We start from the raw sequence: 23,692 nt of genomic DNA on the forward strand, positions 1-23,692 counted from the left end.
AATGGTTAGCACTGGTACCTCACAGGACCAGGGACCCGGGTTTGATTCTGACCTCAGGTGACCGTTGGTGTGGAGTTTGCGGTCTTCCCGTGTCCGTGTGGGTTTCCTCTGGATGCTCTGGTTTCCTCCCACAGTCCAAAGATGCGCAGGTTACGCGGATTTGCCATGCTAAATTGCCCCTTAGTGTCCAAAGGTTAGATGGGGTTACGGGGATAAGGTGGCAGATTGGGCCTGGGGAGGGTGCTCTTTTGGAGGGCCGGTGGAGACTCAATGGGCTAAATGGCTTTGTTCTGCACTGTAGGGATTCTATACGGTTGCCTTAAATCACTAGATTTAATAGTGCACAGCTTTTGATCTGCAAATAGTCCCTCACTTACATGTGTTTGGTCAGCCCAGGATGTCCAATTCTACTTGTTTCTGCCAGATGGGACTTCACCAAAAAAAATCTGCTGCTCGTCCGTGGCTTTAAATGTGATATCCAGAGTCCCCTCTGGATTCACAGATGTACATAATTGAAACTGTTGCAGTGTGGTGGAGTATCCCACATGTTGCAAGGAGGGAGATGGGCTGGTTCTGAGAGGCTCTGTTAGTTGGAACATGTTGGCACCTGGTGGGGGAGGAGCACCTGCCTCACCCTCTCGCGATATCTCCGCTGCCGCTTCCCGCGAGACCCGGCCGCTCTCGCGAGCCTTGGCGCCAGGCCCCGCCATGTTGTGCTGGTATTTTGGTTTCGCTTGGATCGGTGACGGCCGCGGGTAGGAGCGGCCCGGCTGGCTGGGTGGAGCCGGCCGCTGTCCGATTAGAGACGCGGGCGGGGAGGAGTGGTAAGCGGGGGAAGGAGGCGGCGTGGCACCGCTCGTGCGCGACCCGGGGCGGCCGCGGAGGTGGCGGGCGAGAGACGACCCCCCCCCCCCACTGCAGCGGGGCCCGGAATCCGCGACTGGCTAAGCCCGGCCGTCACAGGGCGCCCGCAGGGGGTCGGGGCAGCTCCTAGTGTGAGCCACTATCGCTACCGCCAGGAATAGTCTTCAGGTCTGGAGTTAGTGATGGTCTGAGATGTCCTGCCCCGGCCTTCTGTTAATGTGGGGCTGTTTGTCCTGCTTCTGGCCTGGCCCTCTGTTAGTGATGGTCAGTGTGGTGTATGTGTCCTGCACTCTTGTCAGTGTGGTCTGCGTGTCCTGCTTCTGGCCCTCTTTTAATATGGGTCAGTGGTCCAAGTGTCCTCCCCGACCCCCTGTTACTGTGGGTCTGAGTATCCTCTCCCGGCCCATTATTAACATGGGTCAGTGTGGTCTGAGTTTCCTGCCTGCTTCTGTTAGTGTGGGTCAGTGTGGTCTGTGCGTCCTGCTTCTGGACCTCTGATAATGTGGATCAGTGTGGTCTGTGTGTTCTGCTTCTGGCCCTCTGTTAATGTGGATCAGTGTGGTCTGTGTGTTCTGCTTCTGGCCCTCTGTTAATGTGCATCAGTGTGGTCTGTGTCCTGCTTCTGGCCTTCTGTTAATATGGGTCAGTGTGATCTGAGTGTCCTGCTTCTGACCTTCTGTTAATGTGGTTCACTGTTGTCTGTGTCCTGTCACTGGCCCCCTGTTACTGTGTGTCAGTGTGGTTTGATTGCCCTGTTCTGGCCCTCTGTTAATGTGGGCCAGTGCAGTCTTGAGTTTCCTGCCCCTGGCCCTCTGTTGATGTTGGTCAGTGTGGTTTGAGTGTCCTGCTTCTGGCCCTGATTGTGGCTTGTGTGTGCTGCCCAGGGCTCCTCTGGCTTGAATGTGCTTCCACAGGCCCCCTATCAGTGTGGTCTGAGTGTCCTGGACCTCTTGGTGTGGGTCAGTGTGGTCCTCTCTGGGTGTGCTGCTTCAGTAATCTTCAGTGGATATTGTCATTTGTTGTAATGACAAACAAACAATGGAAGATTGCAAGCTTGTCAGTCCTTTTGTGGCTGTCTCAGTAACCTGCTTCTTGAGCTGGGCAAGGGCTTAGTACTTCTAGAACCACCTGGCTTGTCTCATTATCGTTGCTGAGTTCAGGAGAGGTGGACCTGTCAATTTGGGGTCAGGATGAGTACTCTGCTCCTGTTAAAAATGCCAGCCAGCAACCTACTTGTTTCTGTCTGGGCAAGCAGCAGGATTCTGATCCAGTAGGGCCCACTTGAGGATCTCAAACCCTTTTTTCTCAGTATTTACCTAAGCTGATTAGACTGTAAACACATTAATAAATTTCTGCATGTAAGTTATTCTACTGATCCAAATAAATATTGAATTCTGGAATCTTTCAACACAAGAAGGCCATTTGGCCAATGGTGCTGGCACTAACCAATTAATTCCAACCCCCTCCTTTTTGCCATTGTTCTAGCAGTTCAATAATAATCTTGGTTAGTGCCACATGTAGGCTTACATTAACACTGCAATGAAGTTACTGTGAAAATCTCCTAGTCACCACACTACGCTGTCTGTTCGGGTACACTGAGGGAGAGTTCAGAGTGTCCAATTCACCTAACCAGCATGTCTTTCGGGACTTGTGGGAGGAAACCAGAGCACCCGGAGGAAACCCACGCAGACACACGGAACGTGCAGACTCTGCACAAACAGTGACCCAAGCTGGGAATCGAACCGGGATCTCTGGCACTGTGAAGCAACAGTGCTAATCACTGCTATCGTGCTGCCCTTCAGTAGGGTGCTCTTTCCCAGGGCCGGTGCAGAATTGATGGGCCGAATGGCCTCCTTCTGCACTAGGGATTCTATTAAAAAAGTTCATTTTTGGGTAACTTTGAAAGTTACTACGGAATACTATGAAATCCATATCATAATTCACTAACAAAGTTCCCCTCATCTTTCTTTTGGTAATCTTTCTGCCCAGTTTTGAACTGGGGACCTTTCGCGTGTTAGGCGAAAGTGATAACCACTACACTACAGAAACAGCTGGCTCCCTCTGGGTTCTTTTGTCAATTAACTTAAAATATGTATTGGAGCTGGTGATGCTCTTTTTAGGATTTTCGCGCAGGTGATAATGAAGTTAAAACTGTACACGCTGAATGGTACTAACTTTTGTGTTTAAGTCACTTTAATTGCAAACTTATTTCAAAACGTTTGTTGCTTTTTCTAAGCCATTTAGTGACATTTTCTAAGCCATCTAGTGACATTAAAAAAAGACTATATAGCACCTTTCAGGAAGGGTGGCACGTGGTGCAGTGGTTAGCACTGGGACAATGGTGCTGAAGACCCGGGTTTGAATCCCAGCCCTGGGTCACTGTCCGTGTGCAGTTATCCCCATGGTCTGCATGGGTTTCACCCCCACAACCCAAAGATGTGCAGGTTAGGTGGATTGGCCACGTGAAAATGCCTCTAAATTGGGATAAAAATAATTGTGTACTCTTTTTTAAAAAAAAAAAAAAAAAATTTTTTAAATGATGCCCAAACATATTTGACCAATGAAGCACTTTTGGAGTATAGTCTCTGTTTTTTTAAGGTCGGAAAAGTGGCAACCAAGTTGCACGCAACCAGTTCCTACAAATAGCAAGGTGAAAACGACCAGATGATTTGCTTTCATGGAGATTGGTTGAACAATAAATATTGGCTGCTGCACCAGGGATAATTCCCCTGTTCTTCTTTGAAATATCTTTTACAAGCATGTCAGAGGACAGATGGGGGCTCTGTTTAACAGCTCATACGAAAGATGACACCTCCAACAGTGCAGCAGTACCTTAGTACTGCATTGGAGTGTTAACCAGGCCTCAGTGCTGAAGTCCGCGGACTCCCAAGGGGAGTGTCCTATTGGTGGAAATTGACTGGACTGTTCTTTTTGTGAGCCTTGCACAGTATCTCATTGTGACTGGATGAGGAAGGACAATAGCCCAGGCTTTTTGTGAGAGGTGAATCTGGAATTGTACACAGGCAGTATTTTTTCATTCAAAGCATGGGAAATTGTATCAACGTGTTGCAGACCAGTGAAGGCATTTCTGGAATTATTGCCTGGTTTCTGTTCTGTAAAATTATTTTGGTCTATCATAGAATGTCTGGAATAACCGAACATTCAGCCCATCAACTGCGTTCGTCCACACGAGAGACCTAGTGCAATCCCATTATCTTTTCTCACATCCTACAATGTTTTTTCATTTCCAGCAATGATCTAATTCTATTTTTAGAGAATTTTATTAGCTCTGATTTGACCACAGTTTGTAGTAGAGAACTCAGTTTCCACAAACATTTTTCTCTCATCTCCCCTTTAACTCTGCATGTGGAGGAATGGTGGCCTTGTGGTAATGTCAGAGGCTGAGGCTACTACTGCACTGGCGACACGGGTTCACATTCCAGCATGGCCATTGGTGGAATTTAATAGAATTAGTTCATTTGATTAAATAATTTTTAAAATCTGGAATTGAAAGCTAGTATCAGTAATGGTATCATTAAACAATCATCAATTGTCATAAATTCCATCTGGTCGCTGATGCCCTTTGGGGAAGTAAATATGCTGTCCCGTCCCTGGTCTGATCTACCTATGTCTCCAGACCCTCAGCAATGTGGTTGACACTTAACTGCCCTCTGAGATAGTTCAGCAAGCAATTGCTGCAGAAAAGTTAAAAGGAAATAAAGCTGGTGAAGCACCTGGCATCGACTTAAGCACTGAAAACAACAACACACACAGCTCTGTCAACCCTGCAAGGTGGTCCGAACATCTGGGGCTTGTGCCAACATTGGAGAGCTGCCCCATAGACTTACTTTGCCACGCCCTGCGACTAATGTCCCAGACATCACTATCCCACCTGCAGGATAGACACAGCAGAGGTGGTAGCACAAATGTACAGTCAGGAGAATGTTTCCCTGAGAGTCCTCAACATTGAACCCGGAAATCGAACCCGGGAAACTTACAATAATTGTTAGGGGTTTTTTTGCCCATGTTTACCTGGTGCCATCTACGGTTCCTCCCTCGGTTCATGAATCAGAGCTCCTCCATGTTGAACACCACTGGAGAGATCACTGAGGGTGGCAAGGCCGCAGAATGTATTCTGGGTTGGGGGGGGGGGGGGGGGGGGGGGGGGGGGGAAGAGGAGAGAATCCTGAGGGCATATCTGCCAGACTGGGTCTGTTGCAGATGGTGAGGGAAGCAACAATAGGGAGGAACCTCATGGCTTGGCATATCCTTCACTTTACAAGCGCCCTCATTCAAGGGATCAACCCTGGTTCAATGAAGAGTGCAAAGGGCAGGAGCAGGGACAGGCATTCTTCAAAATGAGATGTCAACCTGGTGAAGTTACAACACGGGACTACTGGCACATCAGAAAGCAGATGCAACAAATGAAAACCCGAGTTAAGCGATTCCACAACCAATAGATCGGATTTAAACTGTACAGTTCGGTCACATCCAATCATAAATAGGAATAGTGGTAGATGATTAAACAACTCACTGGAGTATGAGGCTCCACAAATATCCCTATTCACTGACCGGGGAGCTCAGCACAAAAGACGAGGCTGAAGCATCAAGGAACCCTGGCAAAATTGAAGACCGTGGGAATTAGGTGGAGATGGACTATCCACAGGATGGAGTCATAACCATGCGTAAAGGAAAATGGTTGTTTTTTCCCCAAAAAATTTAGAGTACCCAATTTTCTTTCGAATTGAGGGGAAATTTAGCATGGCCAATCCACCTAACCTGCACATCTTTGGGTTGTGGGGGTGAAACCCATGCAGACATGGGGTTTACCCAGGTCCTCAGCGCTGCAGTCCCAGTGCTAACCACTGCACCACATGCCGCCCTGGAAAATGGTTGTTGATAGAAGTCAATCATCTTAGTCCCAATGGAGGAGGCACTCAGAGTAGTGTCCTAAGACCAATCATTGTCAGTTGCTTCATCACTGACCTACCTTCCATCATAACATCAGAAATGTTGATGTTTGCTGATGGTTGCACAATATTCAGTACTATTGGCAACCCCTCAGACGTGGAAGTGGTTTGTGCCAATATGCAGCAGGAACCAGACAACATTCAGTCTTGAGCTGATAAATGGCAAGAAACATTCGCACCACGCAAGTGTCAAGCAATGACCATCTCCAACAACCTAACCACTGCCCCTTGACAATCAATGGTATTACCATCGCTGATTCCCCCACTGTCAACATTCTGGGGGTTACCTTTGACCATAAACTGAACTAGATCAGCTGCATAAATACTGTGGCTAACAGAGCAAATAAGAGTCTGGGAATTCTTTGCCAAGTAACTCATCCTGACTCCCAAAAGCCTGCCCATCTTGTACGATGCATCTGTTGTATGATGGAATACTCTTTCCTTGCCTGCATGAGTGTGCCTCATGGCCTGAGGACTCTGGTCTGATTCCGGCCCCGGGTCACTGTCCGTGTGGAGTTTGCACATTCTCCCTATGGTCTGCGTTGATCTCATCCCCAAAACCCAAAGATGTGGAGGGTAGGTGGATTGGCCACGCTAAATTGCCCCTTAATTGGAAAAAGAGAATTGGGCACTTTAAATTTACTTTTTTCAAACACTGAAGGACTCCTCTAACAGGAGTTGGATTACTGGTATAACCAGCTGAGGAGAGAGCAATAGAGAATTTTCGATGCAAGACTCCTGAGTTTATAAACGTTATAAAGAATTCTGACCCAAGGGGCTACACTTAAGAGCTAGAGGTAACTATGTTGAACCGGGCATCTGCACCTCTCGGATGGTTGGTGGAGATTTGAAGGGACAACCTTGCCAAAGTAAACTGAAGGCCCAAGAAACCCCAGCCTGTATTTTTGAAACTACACTCAGACCATGCAGTTACTCTTCCAACCTTTGATTAATACCTGACTTGTGTTCATAAAGTCTTAATGGATGTAGAGGGGCAGTGAGTTTAAAACGTTTGGTTTGTGTTAAAAGTGACGGAGTTAACTTTATTATAATCTTTATTATCACAAGTAAGCTTACATTAACACTTCAATGAAGTTACTGTGAAACGCCCCAAGCCCCCCATCTCCCCCCCCCCCCCCCCCCCCCCCCCCCCCCCCCCGGCATTGCACAGTTCTTTGTTTTTTTTATTTTTATTTTTTTCCCTGGCTTACTCTCGGTGCTGGCCTTGAACAGGTTTTGAAACAGGCCGACGAACTGCCCCAAGTATCCAGGAAGCCTTCCTCTGACCCTCGGATGGCGTACTTAATCTTCTCCAGGTGGAGACATTCCGAGAGGTCAGCGAGCCAGTCTGCAGCTTTGGGTGGTGCTGCCGATCGCCAGCCGAGCAGGATTCTCCGGCGTGCGATTACGGAGGCGAAACAAGGGCGTTGGCCCCCTTCCCCATGTGTTGCTCTGGCTACTCCGATACCCTGAAGATTGTCTCTATTAGGCATGGCTTCACCCTCACCCCCACAACCTTGGACATTGCCTCGGAGAAGGCTGCCCAGAACCCAGCAAGCTTGGGGCAAGCCCAAAACATGTGGGTGTGGTTGGCCGGGCCCCTGTGGCACTGCGCACATTTGTCCTCCACCTCCGGGAAGAACCTGCTCATTCGGGTTCTGGTCAGGTGCGCTCTGTGCACCACTTTCAGCAGAATTAGGCTTAGCCTTGCGCAGGAGGAGGTGGAGCTCACCCTGCTCAGTGCTTCGCTCCAGAGTCCCCAGTTCGTCCTCCCATTTTTGTCTGGTCCCGTCCAGTGGTGTTCGGGCTCTGTCCAGTAGCTGTCCGTATATTTTCCCACATAGCCCCCCCTTCTCACTGCTTGTGCCTATCAAGTCCTCTAGTAGTGTGCTTTCTTTGCGGAGGAAGTGCTTTATTTGGAGGTGTCTCAATTCCTGTCCTTTTGCTAGTTTCCACTCGACAGTTCGTCCAGTGTCACCAGTCTGCACCCTACGTAGAAGTCCCCGACCGTCAGTGTGCCCCCGTCCCGCCTCCATCGTTTGAAGGTGGTATCTAGCATGGCTGCGGGGAATTTGCCGCAGATGGGGGCTATAGGGGGCATTTTGGTTATCCCGAAATGCTGTCTCAACTGGGTCCTCATTCTCAGCGTGGCCGCTACCACTGGGCTCGTTGTGTACCTTGTTGAGGAGGATGGGAGTGCTGCTGTGGCCAGGGCCCGGAGGGTTGTTCCTTTACAGGATGCCTCCTCCATTTGTGTCGGGTTCTTGTACCCATCCCCTCACCTTTGCTGCCAAGTGATAGTATTGTAGGTTCGGTAGAACCAGGCCCCCTCTGACTTTCCCTCTTTGCAGTGTCGGTTTGGGAATTCTCGGGTTCTTTACCCCCCCCCCCCCCCCCCGACACAAACGCCATGATTGACCTGTCTATGTTTTGGAAAACGGCCATGGGGATGAAGATCGGGATGGATCTAAACAGGAAGAGGAGCTTAGGCAGTACGCTCATCTTGATCGTCTGCACTCTTCCTGCCATGGAGAGTGGGAGTGAGCCTCACCGTTGAAGGGCTTTTTTTACTTCCTCCACCAGGCTGGTCAGGTTCCACTTGTGGATCTATGTCCAGTCTCTGGTTATTTGGATCCCCAGGTAACGGAATCTGTTCTGGGCCGTTTTGAACGGGAGCCCCTTCAACTCTGTCCCTCCACTTTTTGGGTTCACTGGGAATGTCTCGCTTTTGTCCAGGTTACGTTTGTAGCCCGAGAAGGTTCCAAACTCTTTCAGTATTCGCAGTATTTCCTTCAGTCCCTCCTGTGGCTTCGAGACATAGAGGAGCAGGTCATCTGCATAGAGTGAGACTCTGTGCTCTCTGTCTCCTCTCCGGATTCCCTTCCAGCTTTTCGCGTCCCGCAGGGCTATCGCCAGGGGTTCGATCGCTAGCGCGAACAGGAGTGGGGACAGGGGGCAGTCCTGTCTTGTTCCTCTCTGTAGTGGTGTTAGTTCGGACACTTGCTTTGGGAGCGTTGTACAGGAGCCTCACCCAGGCGGTGAATCCCGCTCCTAGCCCAAATCATTCCAGTACCTCGAGGAGGTAGCTCCATCCGACTCTGTCAAAGGCCTTTTCTGCATCCAGGGAGACTATCACCTCTGGTGTTCTCTCCCGGGGGGGGGGGGGTTATTATCACATTCAGCAGCCACCTGATGTGAGCTGCCTACCCTTGACAAAGCCCGTTTGGTTCTCTGCGATCACCTCGGGTTCGCAGCCCTCCAGCTTTTTGGCCAGGACCTTTGTGAGTATTTTCGCATCCACGTTCAGCAGTGAAATGGGTCTGTATGATCCACATTCCGTCAGGTCTTTATCTTTTTGGGGTATCAGTGAGATTGTGGCCAGCGCTAGCGTTGAGGGCAAGGTGCCCCCTGCCAGTGAGTCCGCAAACATGTCCCTTAGGTGTGGGGCCAGGACTGGTGCAAAGCTTTTGTAAAAGTCCACCGGAAACCCGTCGGGTATTATCTTTAACTTAATTGACTATTTAGAAGAGTGTAGGTATTAGGATTCATGTTCTTTGATTATTGTATTGTAAAATTCTCTTGATTTAAACCATAAGGATTTTCTGATTATTATAAAGATACTGATCTCCAACCTTGGATAACATTAGTATGTTTGCACAACAAGAGCTCTAGTTTCTCTGTCCCATTTGAAATCTTACTCTTTAAAGTTTATTTACTTTTGAGTAATTCTTGACATTTTTCTACATTGAACTGCATCTGTCACTTGTCTACCCATATAGCCTTTCTACCTTGTACTTGTGCCCCGATTCCTAACTCCAGACTATTTATATGTGGATATTATGAACAGCTCTAATATTTATAGAACGCCACTCACTATATCTTCCTGTACCCAGGTCTTTCAGTTCTTTCCTGAATTCCCCTATTCCAAGTGGCAATCTTATTTCCTATGAGTCTCATCTGGTGCATATTACAAAAGCTTTTTTAAAAATCCATATAAACCACATCCACTGGATAATTCTCTTCTGTTATTTTTTTCAAATAATTAAGGCTGATAAATACAACCTGTCTTTTGGACATGACTGGTCTTGGATTAGCTCATTTTTCTCCCACGTCCTTAATTTTTTCCTATATTGTAGATCCAGTAATTTGGCATCAACAAAACTGGCTCGTATATTCTTTCCACAGAATTTTGGAAAATTATAGTTGTAAACTCCTCACTCCAGATCCTTGAATATGAACCATCAGGTTCCTGTGACAGCCTTATTGGGTGGAAGTATACAGCCAGAGATGGGCGAGGCATGCAAATTGCCGTTGACTTCGGCATGACCAGAAGATCCTGTTGGCGGCCGATGGTGAGCTGCCTCTGCCACGGAATAACCTGCTGTGGGTATGCTGGAAAATTCCAGCTATTGTTCTGAGTAATGCTCCCAACTAATTACTCCAACTTGATTTGCTTAACCTGCTTGCTACTCATGTGCCTATAATCTTTTAGTTAATGTTCTCCTATGTTCCCTTTTGTGAAATTTTCTGTTATTCTACATATCCTGGCTTCCCCTAATGTTTATATTTTAACACTATAAAAGTTAGCACTTGGTTGTTAGCACCATAAATGTTTGCAGCACACAAGGAGGCCATTTGCCTCATTGTGCCTGTCTTGTCTCTTTCGAACAATCCAAAATTAATCTAACTACCCCACACTCGCCCTGTAGTCTTGTATCTTTATCTACTTCAAATATCTATTTTTACCTAAAAGAAAGCAGCGATCTCTGCCTCAACCCACTCGCTCTGGTTAAATATTCCATGCTGCAATGGTGCTCTGGCTGAAGAAAATTCTCTTATCATCTCTCATAATATCTATTTTAACCTCCAGTCAGAGGAAATAGTCTTTTCCTGTGTATCTTATCAAAACTCTTTTTTTAAGAAAAGCACCATAATCAAATCTCTTGGCCTTCTCTGTTCTGATGGAAACCAGTCCAATACCTCAAGCATTTCCTTTTAATCTACCTTCTTATCTATGTTGGCATCTTTGTGAATGTACACACTCTAGCACCAATGTTCTTTTTTTACCATTTTGATCCCAAACCTGAACTGTTGCTTTGTATGCATTTATAGTGCTATTTGGCAAGGTTAGAGAAGTGGTGGGGAAGAGGGAAGGAAAGGGTTTAAACATTGAAAATAGCAAGAATAAAGGAGTTGGCCTTTTACTGCGGTAAGCATTTGGTTTTGAGAGAGGAAGAATTGAGCAGCAGCTATATGTACCGAGGTTGGCAGGTTTCGATTGATTTGAGACACTGGCTTCACACACACACGGTTTTCCATTGTTAGGTTTTTTTCTGGTCAGATCTTGGTTTTATTATGTTATGTGATACCTTGCTTCATTGCCCGAAGAGTGATGTTTGGAATATGGTGTTTGAGAGGTTAAATCAAATTCTTGAAAAGCACAGGAGACAACATAAAGCTTCTTAAAACATAGACATAGGAGGATGATGTGGAGGGCCTGTGGAAAGACCCAGCTGAGGGTTGGTGTGAGGGTAGGCATGTACCAGTACTTAAGGACAATAGTGATGTATAACAATATTCTATATCAACCCAACAATTGGATTATACAGATGAGGAGCCATTTGGAAAAGAGGGAAGTGAAGGGTTTGAAGAGGTGGCTGTTGCTAGGGCCAGAGTCTGATTATCTTTGAGGAGTCAGAGCTGTCAATCAGAAGCTGTTGTCCAGTGATCCCGGGTGAACTCTGTGCAGTGTTGTAGTGCAGTGGATCTTGCTGAAGTGTGCTTTGCAGTATTACTTTGGGCATTACTCTGTTAATGTATTTGCGTCGTTCCTTTTTTGATCCCTAGAAGAGTGAATCATTCAGGAAGGCATGGAGTTATTAGTCCTTGGTTCTTCATCTTGTAGGCTGTAATTGGAAATCTTGAAATGGGAAGATGAGACAAAGTATTTTTTTAACAGGAACATTTTTAGGATATCAAATGTCAAAATAATTTTAGGGAAATGGAAAAGTGTTTCCGTTTGAAATTTTGACGGCAGTGCAGAACAGAGGCGAAAATCAAATGAATTTTTAAAGTTAGATGTTCTAAATTAATTTGAATTTATATATTTACTAATTCCCCTCTTGGTCATCTATGTAGACAACCTTATGAATCTGGGAGATGCATTTGGGTGGACGAGGAGCAGGAGTCAGCCACCTGGGAAGAATGAGTCAAACTGAGGTAAGTAAAGAAGAAAGACAAATTTGCATTTATATATCACCTTTCACTAACTCAGAACATCCCACAGTGCTTTACAGCCAAGGGAATGCTTTGGAAGTTTAGTCACTGATGTCATATAGCAATTGCAGCAGCCAATATGTGTACAGCAAGGTCCCACAAACACCATTGTGATAATTACCAGGCATCTATTTTATTGTTTTGTGTTGAGGACTTGGCCAGCTCATAGCGGGCAAGTGTGGTGGACATTTTACCTTCACCTGAGAGGGCAGACAAGACCAAGGTTTAACATCTCATCACAAAGGCGGCATCTCTGACAGTACAGCAATACCTCATTACTGCACTGGTGTGTCAGTCATAAATTATATTCTCAAGTCTCTGGAAGCTATAGTGCTAAAAAAATTAATCATGATAGAAAGTGTGACAGCAGGTGACAGCGTTTCTGAAAGTTGGCAAAAGCAACAGGTATACTTGAAGGATATTTCTTATGTTTAGAAGACAGTTAAAATATAATAACGTGTAGTGACTTGATTTTAATGTTTGTCTTTTAGTACTTGCCTTTTATCCCTCAGACCATGTTGTAAAAGTAAATTTATTATATAATTTTCTTGCAGTTCATGTTGAGACTTAGTCATAGCGATCTACTTTGGAAGAAGAATTAACTAAAAGATGAACAATTCAAAATAGGGTGGAAATGGGTGGATACAGAAACAAAATAAACGTTCTCATAACTTTCAAAATAAGTTTAGCATTGACTAGGAGCTTGTCTTTGAGCAGTTTCGTTAATGTTTAGGTTAAAGCCTCAGCCTGTCTCAGAAACCTGTGATGGCAGTTGGTACTTTCCCCTAAGATCTTGCTCTGTTTAAAATATTTGTCGCAGCGTGTGCTGCTCCCACACCACGAGTATTCCTCTGAATGCAAGTGGAAAGCTGGTGCCCCACACACATGCAAGTACAGGCATGTACCTTTGCAAATAAATAAAAGCATGCAAAAATACTAGCACGGAACAAAGCAAATTTGTGAATGAATATTCAGTTGATTTCCAGCTAAGTTTTATATTTGCCACACCATCAAGTGTTTAATCTGATGGGAAATGTTAATTTTTACTCCAGGCCAATATTTATGCCTCAACTAACGCCTAAGAAACAAACTATCTTGTTATAGTCACATTGCTGTCTGTAGGACCTTGCTATGTGCAAAATTGGCTACTATGTTTGCCATATTACAACATGACTGCACTTCAGAAATACTTTGGCAGTGAAGCACTTTAGGCCATTGTGAAAGACCCTATATATCCAAGTCTTTCTTTTTGAGTCAAGTCAGAGAGCGAGTGAGAGAGAAACAGATGGATGATTCACAGCAATTGTGTTTATTTTCACTTAACATTTAATTACAGAACACTGATTGCAGAAAATGTGTTTATTTTTTCTTAGTAAAATAATTGTGTCCAAACTCATGATTTCAGGATTCCTCCCCCTGAAACAATATCATACCTATTTGGAAGAGAAATTTGAATCATTGGTTTGGGCTTTGCTGACTGTATTTTCATTTAGTTTTTTGGTTTCTGCTGAGTGATTGTTGCCCACAGCATCATGACAATCTGTTCTGAGTTGACGGCACAGGTCTTTTCTGTTTGTAAGCTCTGACCTGTGGGTACTAGAGTGGAAAAACCTAATAGTTTGAATTATCTGGAATACACTACGTGAAGGGGTGGAGATAGCAGATTTAATAGTAATAGTTTCAAAAAGGTATTGGATGTAAAGTTGGAAAGGAAAAAACTGCAGGGTTATGGGGAAAAACAGGGGACTGGAATTAATCAAATAGCTCTTTCAAAGAAGCAGTACATGCTTTTCGACCAAATGGCAGCCTCTGTTGCTGTAAGATTCTTTGTATGGGTTTACTGGATTCTTCTTGACTAAAACTAAATGGAGTTGGTAGAAGACTGGACACGCTCCCTTTTTGCACCACCTAGCTGCTGTGTGCTAAGTTTGAAGGTCCAGTCTTTAAATATTAGTGATTGATTGGTGAGGTGGGTTGTCTGGTTGTGGGGAGTTAGTGGGTTGGGAGGTTGGTCAGGGGGTTTAGTCAGATCAGGGAAACCATTCTGGTTGGCTAGGCTTTTGGGTGGGGGATGGGTAGTTGGGCTTGGGGGTGATTGGGAAGTTGATTATGTAGCTACCCAGATGTTAGACTGGGTTTTAATCTATCTAATATCTACTGAGTGACTGTCCAGATAAGTACTGCAGAACTGTCCAAAGTCGGTGATATGCATGCCGCATGCGCACGTCAGATGTTTAAACTTGCCAGACAATTCCCAGGTAGCTCCGTCTATCAGGACTTCTCCAGGGCCCAATATGCATCTTCAGTCATCCGTCTGCTCTCCAACAATCTGGAGACTGAAAGATTTGGATAATTCTTAATGACTGATGGCAAGACAGGTCATTAAGATAATTTTTCACTGGGAGTTCTAGATCCCAGTCACTTTCAAAAGTAATCTGAAATATACTGACTGAATAAAGCATTTTTGGTCTTTAGGGTGGTGAGGGATAGAGAAGAAATGGCCACAACCAGCAATGTGATTGTTAACACATGGGGCACGTCCTATCCTGTCATTTAACTTTTTGTTAGTCTCATTAGTGCCTAGGACCTCGGTATAATAAGATTGTGAAATTCTGTACTCTCAATGTTTGAATCCAAGCAGGACTTTAAGCCCTTATTTGCTGTCTCACTCTCATAGTATTCTTATAGAATCTACAGTGCAGAAGGAGGCCATTCGGCCCATCGAAACTGCACCGGCTCTTGGAAAGGGCACCCTACCCATGGTCCTCACCGCCACCCTATCCCCGTAACCCCACCCAACACTAAGGGCAATTTTGGACACTAAGAGCAATTTAGCATGGCCAATCCACCTAACCTGCATATCTTTGGACTGTGGGAGGAAACCCCCCCCCCCTCCAGAAAACAGGAACCGCCTGCGAACGATCAACGAGGCGAAGGCTGAGACGTCTGCCCCCGCTCCCATCTGCAACATCGGCTGGTCTGGCACCCTGAATATGGCCTCTAGGGCACCCGGCTCCAATTCCATTTGCAGAATCATGGACATAGTGCTGAAAACCGATCCCTAATACCTCTCCAACTTCGGGCAGTACCAGAACACATGGATATGGTTAGCTGGCCCCTCCTACACCACTCACAACTATCCCCCACCCCCTCAAACAGCAGGCTCATCCTTGCCCTCATTGAGTGTGCCCAAAACACAACTTTTAGTTGAATCAGCCCCAGCCTCACACACGAGGTCGCAGCACTTGGCACTCTTCCTCCCCCTTGACCTTGGGCAGCACGGTAGCATGGTGATTAGCACAATTGCTTCACAGCTCCAGGGTCCCAGGTTCGATTCCCAGCTTGGGTCACTTTCTGTGTGGAGTCTGCACGTTCTCCCTGTGTGTGCGTGGCTTTCCTCCGGGTGCTCCGGTTTCCTCCCAGTCCAAAGATGTGCACGATAGGTGGATTGGCCATGCTAAATTGCCCTTAGTGTCCAAAATTGCCCTTCGTGTTGGGTGGGGTTACTGTGTTATGGGGATAGGGTGGAGGTGTGGGCTTAGGTAGGGTGATCTTTCAAAAGAGCCGGCGCAGACTCGATGGGCCGAATGGCCTCCTTCTGCACTGTAAATTCTATGATTCTATGATCCCTTCCATTGACTCGTTATCCTCCTCCACAATGCTCCCATAAATTGCTGAGACAACCCCACTCTCCAAACCCCCACGGGCAGCATCTCCTCCAGCAACGAGAAGGGCAGCACCACCGGGGAACCCTGGAAAAGTCTTTCTTGTGAAATTCTGCACCTGCATATATCTAACCCTTTCTCACTCTGCAGCCCATCCTTCACCCCCAACTCCTCTAAACGTGCAAATTTCTCCTCCAGAAACAGATCCTTCATCTTTTTCACCCCTTTCTCTTCCCATCCCTGGAACCTCGCATTCATCTTCCACAGCTCAAACCCATAATTCCCCATTATCAGCATCCTCCTCGACCCTGTCTTCCACTTGAAGTGCTGTTTACATTGCCCACGATCCTCGGCGTGGCTACCACTACCTTATTCCCAGAACACTTCCCTGGGGCTAGCTGCAGCGCCACTGTTGCCAGTGCCCGCAACATTGGGTGCCTCCATCCGCACCCACAAAGCTTCCGACTCCTTTCTCTAGCTCTGCACTTTCTCTGCATTTGCTGCCCAGTAATAGTGCAACAGATTCGGAAGAGCGAAGCTCCCCGACTTCCGTCCCCTTAGGAGCACCGCCTTCGTTAACCCCGCCACCTTTGCCCACACAAATGACCAGACCAGCCTATCCACCCCTCAAAAAAATTCCTTTGGCAAAAAGACACTGGAACAGGAACAGAAACTGTGGCAAAATATTCATTTTGACTGCCTGCACCCGCCAGCCAACGACAAAAGGGGAGTATCCCACCTCCCCATATCCTCCTTCACCTTCCCAACCAGACTCATGAAGTTTAGCTTACAGAGTCGCGTCAAAGTCCCGTGCTACCTGCACCCCTCCGATACCTAAAGCTAATTGTTGCCACCCTAAACCCCTCCACCCGAAGAAGACACACCACAACACTCACTCTTCCCTAAATTCAATTTGTGCCCCAAGTTTCTTTAGCAACCCCATTATGTCCGTCACCGAAGAGCCCGGGTCCATGATATACAGCAGTAAGTCAGCTGCGTACAGAGACACCTTATGCTCCATGAAAGGTGGGGCTGGAATTTGGTTTCGGGCTGAAGGAAGGGTGTTGCAGCTGTCACACGCCATGGTCACTGGGGCCTTCGGGAAAAAGTCACAGGTTACAAGCATGGAGAGACCACGGTAAAGCTCGCCAAGGTGGGTCTCCAAATACTGTCAGCTGTCACGTTCGCTGGCCTGTGATACTTCAGTTGGCCTTATCTCTTGTTTCTTGTTTTAGGATGTTTATTTGTGGGGGGGAGCTGTTGGGGGGTTGGTTGATGGAGAAGGATACTGTAGCCTCTGCTATGGGTTACACTGGGTATGAGAATATTGGGCTTTGGGGTAATTGTGCTCTTTCTGGGGCGCAGCCTTTGCGCACTGGTTATGTTTGAGTGTCTTTGTTTTCCAGGGATTGGGTCATTGAGGAGGGCCTGGGAAGGGACCCCCACACTAGCAAGTGAAGGTTGGCTCGTGAATGGGAGTATGGTAGGGTGAGGGGCCGCGGTCAGGGAGGGGGGGGGGTGGGGAGGAGATGGGATCGATACTGGGAGAGGTGTTTTCAAGAGGAAGTGGATGCAGGATTCTGGGAGGGGTTCAACGGCAACAAAGGGACGGGACAAATCCGGCCTAGTGGGCAGGGCCTGGGGCTACAATGTTGGCGGATAGGAGGGGCCGTGGGGGGATGGTGAGAGACCCAAAGTCAGAATCGTAACATGGAACATGAGGGGGTTAGGGGAAAGAAGTCGAGGGTATTTGCATGTTTAAAGAATCTAAAGGCTTTAACTGGCTACACCATCTTGGCCAGGGACTCCTTCCACTGCTGGCAAACTTTTTTGAATATAAATTTAGAGTACCCAATTCATTTTTTCCAATTAAGGGGCAATTTAGTGTGACCAATCCACCTACCCTGTACATCTTTGGGTTATGGGGGCGAAACCCACGCAAACACAGGGAGAATATGCAAACTCCACGCGGACAGTGACCCAGAGCCGGGATCAAACCTGGGACCTCGACGCGTGAGGCAGCAGGGCTTTTTTTTTAAAAAAATATTTTTATTCAGAATTTTTCAACAAAAATTTTCAGCCATTCAAAACCCCCCCCCCCCCCATAACAAAAAAGAAAAGAAAAGTAACAGAACAAGACATAAACATATCAATCCAACATAATACAGAACTTGTACAATGGGTTCCTCCCGCACATATTGACTTTCCCATATGTTTATGTTTTTCCTTCTTCAAGTGCCCCTAGGAAAACCCTCTTCCCCACCCACCCATATACCCCCCCCCCCCCCCCCCCCCCCGAAAGAACCCCCCCTCCCTCCCTGGGTTGCTGCTGCTGCTGACCGACCTCCATCTAACGCTCCGCGAGATAGTCTAGGAATGGTTGCCACCGCCTGAAGAACCCCTGCGCAGACCCTCTCAAGGCAAACTTTATCCTCTCCAGCTTGATGAACCCTGCCATGTCATTTATCCAGGCTTCCACGCTGGGGGGCTTCGCATCTTTCCACAATAGCAAGATCCTCCGCCGGGCTACCAGGGACACAAAGGCCAGGATACCGGCCTCTTTCGCCTCCTGCACTCCCGGCTCGTCCGTCACTCCAAATAGTACTAGCCCCCAACTTGGCTTGACCTGGACTTTCACCACCTTAGACATAGTCCTCGCAACACCCCTCCAGAACCCATCCAGTGCCGGGCACGACCAGAACATATGGGTGTAATTCGCCGGGCTTCCCGAGCACCTCCCCATCTGTCCTCCACCCCAAAGAACCTACTCAGCCTCGCCCCTGTCATATGCGCTCTGTGAATAACCTTAAACTGTATCAGGCTAAGCCTGGCACACGAGGAAGAGGAATTAACCCTACTTAGGGCATCAGCCCACAGACCCTCTTCAATCTCCTCCCCCAACTCCTCCCATTTGCCCTTCAGCTCCTCTACCAAAGCCTCCTCTTCTTTCATCTCCTGATATATCGCCGACACCTTGCCCTCTCCGACCCATACTCCCGAAATCACCCTGTCCTGAATCCCCTGTGCCGGGAGCAACGGGAATTCCCTCACCTGTCGCCTCACAAACGCCCTCACTTGCATGTACCTGAAAGCGTTTCCCAGGGGTAGCCCAAAATTCTCCTCCAGCGCCCCTAGGTTCGCAAACGTCCCATCGATGAACAGGTCCCCCATTCTTCTAATCCCTGCCCGATACCAGCTCTGAAACCCCCCCGTCCATCCTTCCTGAGACAAACCGATGGTTACCTCTGATCAGGGACCACACCGAGGCTCCCATCGCACCCCTGTGTCGTCTCCACTGCCCCCAGATCTTTAGCATTGCCGCCACCACCGGACTCGTGGTGTACCTTGTCGGCGAGAGAGGCAGCGGTGCCGTCACCAGCGCCCCCAGGCTCGTTCCTTTGCAGGACACCATCTCCAACCTCTTCCATGCCGCCCCCTCTCCCTCCATCACCCACTTATGGATCATCGCCACGTTGGTTGCCCAATAGTAGCCACGCAGATTCGGCAACGCCAGCCCTCCCTATCCCTACTACGCTCCAGAAACCCCCTCCTTACCCTCGGGGTCTTGTTTGCCCACACAAAACCCATGATGCTCCTGCCTACCGTCTTAAAAAAGGCCTTGGTGATCATAATCGGAAGGCACTGGAACACAAAAAGAAACCTCGGGAGGACCATCATTTTAATCAACTGTACCCTGCCCGCTAGCGAGAGTGGCAACATATCCCATCGTTTGAAGTCCTCCTCCATCTGCTCCACCAGCTGCGTCAAATTAAGTTTATGCAGGGCCCCCCAACTCCTAGCTACTTGGATCCCCAAGTACCGAAAGCTCCTTTCCGCCCTCCTCAACGGTAGGTCGTCTATCCCTCTTCCCTGGTCCCCTGGATGCACCACGAAGTGCTCACTTTTCCCTACATTGAGCTTATAGCCCGAGAAGTCCCCAAAGTCCCTGAGGATCTGCATGACCTCCACCATCCCCTCCACTGGATCCGCCACATACAGCAACAGGTCGTCTGCATACAGCGACACTAGATGTTCCTCTCCCCCTCGGACCACCCCCCTCCATTTCCTGGACTCCCTTAATGCCATGGCCAAAGGTACAATTGCTGATGCAAACAACAAAGGAGAAAAGGGGGCACCCCTGCCTCGTCCCTCGATACACCCGAAAATACTCCGACCTCCACCGATTCGTAACCACACTCGCCATCGGGGCTTAACCCAACTGATAAACCCCTCCCCAAACCCAAACCTCCGCAACACTTCCCAGAGATACTCCCACTCTACTCGGTCACAGGCCTTCTCCGCGTCCATAGCTGCCACTATCTCCGCCTCTCCCTCCACCGATGGCATCATAATCCCGTATGGGAGCCTCCGCACATTGGTTTTTAGCTGCCTGCCCTTTACAAATCCCGCCTGGTCCTTGTGAATCACCCCCTGGACACAGTCCTCAATCCTCGTAGCCAGCACTTTTGCCAGAAACTTAGCATCCACATGAAGGAGTGAAATCGGCCTATACGACCCACATTGCAGTGGGTCCTTATCCCACTTCAGAATCAAAGAGATCATCGCCCCGGACATTGTCCGGGTTTCCCCCTCCCTTGCCTCATTGAAAGTCCTCACCAGCAACGGGGCAAACAGATCCGCGTACTTCCTGTAAAACTCAACCGGGAACCCATCTGGTCCCGGGGCCTTCCCCGCCTGCATGCTCCCCAGTCTTTTAATCAGCTCCTCCAACCCAATTGGCGCCCCAAACCAGCCACCTCCTGCTCCTCCACCCTCAGGAACCTCAGTTGGCCCAGAAATTGTCGCATCCCCTCTTCCCCCGCCGGGGGCTGAGATCTGTACAGCTCCTCATAGAAGGCCTTAAATGCCTCATTTACTTTCACCGCACTCCGCACCGCAGTTCCCCTGCCATCCTTGATTCCACCTATCTCCCTCACTGCCATCCTCTTACGGAGCTGATGTGCCATCATCCGGCTCGCCTTCTCCCCATACTCATACGTCGCCCCCTGTGCTTTCCTCCACTGTGCCTCTGCCTTCCCTGTGGTCAACAGGTCGAATTCCGTCTGGAGACTTCGCCTCTCCCTGAGTAGTCCCTCTTCAGGGGCCTCTGCATATCTCCTGTCCACCTGTAAAATCTCCCCCACTAACCTCTCCCTTTCCCTACCCTCTCTCTTCTCCCTGTGAGCCCTGATGGAGATTAACTCTCCCCTGACCACCGCCTTCAGCGCCTCCCATACTACCCCCACCTGCCCCTCCCCGTTGTCATTGGCCTCCAAATACCTTTCAATGCACCCCCGTACCCTCCCGCACACCACCTCATCTGCCAATAATCCCACATCCAAACGCCACAGCGGCCGTTGGTCCCTCTCCTCTCCCAACTCCAGTTCCACCCAGTGCGGGGCGTGATCTGAGATGGCTATGGCCGAATACTCCGTTCCCTCCACCTTCGGGATCAGCGCCCTGCTCAGAACAAAAAAGTCTATCCGGGAGTAGGAAGCACCTTGGCCGCAGCCGGCCTCTTCTCCGTCCTAGATCTGGAACGATCTAATGCTGGGTCCAACACCGTGTTAAAATCCCCCCCCCCATTATCAAGCTTCCTACCTCCAGGTTGGGAATGCGCCCCAACATACGCTTCATAAATCCAGCATCGTCCCAGTTAAGGGCGTATACGTTTACCAATACCACCCACGCCCCCTGCAGCCTACCACTCACCATCACGTATCAACCTCCATTGTCCACTACTATATTCTTGGCCTCAAACGTCACCCGCTTCCCCACCAGTATTGCCACCTCTCTATTCTTCGCATCCAGCCCCGAATAGAATACCTGTCCTACCCATCCCCGGGTCTCCCCTCCCTCAGCACCGGCGCCCACATTCCCCACAGTCTCCCCATCAGATCTCTTCCCCCATCCCCATCCATCACCCCGTGGAACATTCCTTACGCATAGTTAAAACCCTGTATACAACCGACATCCCCCCCACAACCATAGACCCTCAGTTTGAGTCCAACTTTTCAGTTTGGATACAGGTCCAAGCCTCTTCAGGCGTTTCAAAGTAGTGGTGTCGATCCTGAAATGTGACCCACAATCGCGCTGGCTGCAGCATTCCAAATCTCACCCCCTTCCTATGGAGCACCGCCTTGGCCCGATTAAAACCAGCTCTCTTTTTTGCCACCTCTGCACTCCAGTCCTGATATATTCGGATCACCGCATTCTCCCACCTGCTGCTCCGTTCCTTCTTGGCCCATCTCAGGACACACTCTCTGTCCACGAAACGATGAAACCTCACCACTACCGCCCTTGGCGGTGCGTTGGCCTTGGGTCTCCTCGCCAGGACCCGATGAGTCCCATCTAGCTCCAGGGGACTCGGAGAGGCCTCCGCATCCATCAGCGAATGGAGCATCGTGCTCACATATGCCCCGGCATCGGCCCCCTCCACCTCTTCGGGGAGACCCAGAATCCGAAGATTCTTCCTCCTCGACCTGTTCTCCAGGTCCTCGAATCTTTCGGCCCACCTCTTGTGCAGCGCCTCATGCGCCTCCATTTTCACCGCCAGGCCCAAGATCACGTCCTCTTTCTCGGTGGCTTTTTCCCGCACCTCTCGGATCTCTACCCCTTGGGCCTTCTGGGTCTCCTTCAGCCCCTCGATCACCGTCAGCAGTGGCGCCAGCACCTCTTTCTTAAGCTCCTCCACGCAGCGCCTGAGAAACTCCTGCTGCTCCGGCCCCCAGGCTGCTCCAAAGCCGCTTTTTTTTACCGCTCCACTTCTGGTCCACTGCATATACTATGGAAGGGGGACCTTGCTCTCACCTTCCCACACGGGAAGTTGTCAAAAATTTTTCGTTGGGGCTCCTCTGGAGAGCCCAAAAGTCCGTTTTAGCGGGAGCCGCCGAAATGTGCGGCTTAGCTCCGCATCGCTGCAACCGGAAGTCTGAGGCAGCAGTGCTAACCACTGTGCTACCATGCTGCCCCTCTGCTGGCACACTTGGCGTTTAAAAATTCCACCAGGTGCTCTGTTGACCACTGGGTGGGCAGAACAGGCTCTTTGTCCTCTGCCATCTTAGCCTGTGGTGCACCATGAAGACTCTCCTGTTCCAACAACTCCTTTCCTCTCGACCCATTCCTAGTTCGTGGATCCAGCCACACCAGAAGTTACATCTTCTCCTGGCACTCTTTCCAACCAAAACTTCACCCTTCAGACACGGAAAGGACCGCAAAATACCACCTTGAGCAGGAGCTACCAAATGTGCAACCGCTCATTCCATGGCCGCCACTGGAAGTCCAACCTCACACTTGCTTACATTGAATTCCATCTCCCACAACTTTGCCCATTCACCTAGTCTGTCAATATCTCCTTGCAATTTTATGCTATCATCTAGGCTGTCTACAATGGGGAGGAGGCAATTTGGTTTAGCTCACTTGGCTAGAAAACTGGCTCGTAATGCAGACCAAGGCCAGCAGCGCTTGTTCAATTCCCGTACCAGTTGAGATTATTCATGAAGGCCTGCCTTCTCAACCTTGCCATTTAACTAATTTCCTAATCATATCAATAATTTGCCTTCAACTTCGTGGGCTTCCACCTTAGTTAACAGTCTCTTTTGTGGAACTTTATCAAATGCCTTCTGGAAGCCCATATAAATAATATCCATAGATATTCCCCTATCCACTACCTTAGTCACCGCTTCAAAATTATTTTTGAAATAAGACAGGCATGACCTTCCCTTCACACAAATCCATGCTGGCTCTCCATGATTCACCAAAATCTTTTGGGGTGTTCAGTTACCCTATCCATGATTACCTACTCCAGCAATTTCACGGGGATTTTCACAGTAACTTCATTGCAGTGTTAATGTAAGCCTACTTGTGGCACTAATAATGATTATTATTATTATGCTGCAGAAGACCCATCTGAGGGTG

General features: G+C 48.5%; 1 protein-coding gene and 1 non-coding gene across 3 annotated transcripts in view; one reads left to right on the plus strand and one right to left on the minus strand.

The window, feature by feature from the left end:
* The first annotated feature begins 678 nt into the window (after positions 1-678).
* tab2 (TGF-beta activated kinase 1 (MAP3K7) binding protein 2) overlaps positions 679-23,692 on the plus strand; it is a 61,138-nt gene continuing 38,124 nt past the window's right edge. For both annotated transcript variants that reach the window (XM_072504882.1, XM_072504874.1), the window contains exons 1-2: positions 679-824; positions 11,973-12,053. The gene's annotated coding sequence lies outside the window, so the exon portion shown is untranslated. The remainder of the gene's footprint in view (positions 825-11,972; positions 12,054-23,692) is intronic.
* trnav-aac (transfer RNA valine (anticodon AAC)) lies at positions 2,841-2,913 on the minus strand. The gene has a single exon. It is a non-coding gene; the product is annotated as a tRNA-Val (tRNA).

The sequence above is a fragment of the Scyliorhinus torazame genome, chromosome 1 (genome assembly GCF_047496885.1).
Source record: "Scyliorhinus torazame isolate Kashiwa2021f chromosome 1, sScyTor2.1, whole genome shotgun sequence".
Classification (NCBI taxonomy): Eukaryota; Metazoa; Chordata; class Chondrichthyes; order Carcharhiniformes; family Scyliorhinidae; genus Scyliorhinus; species Scyliorhinus torazame.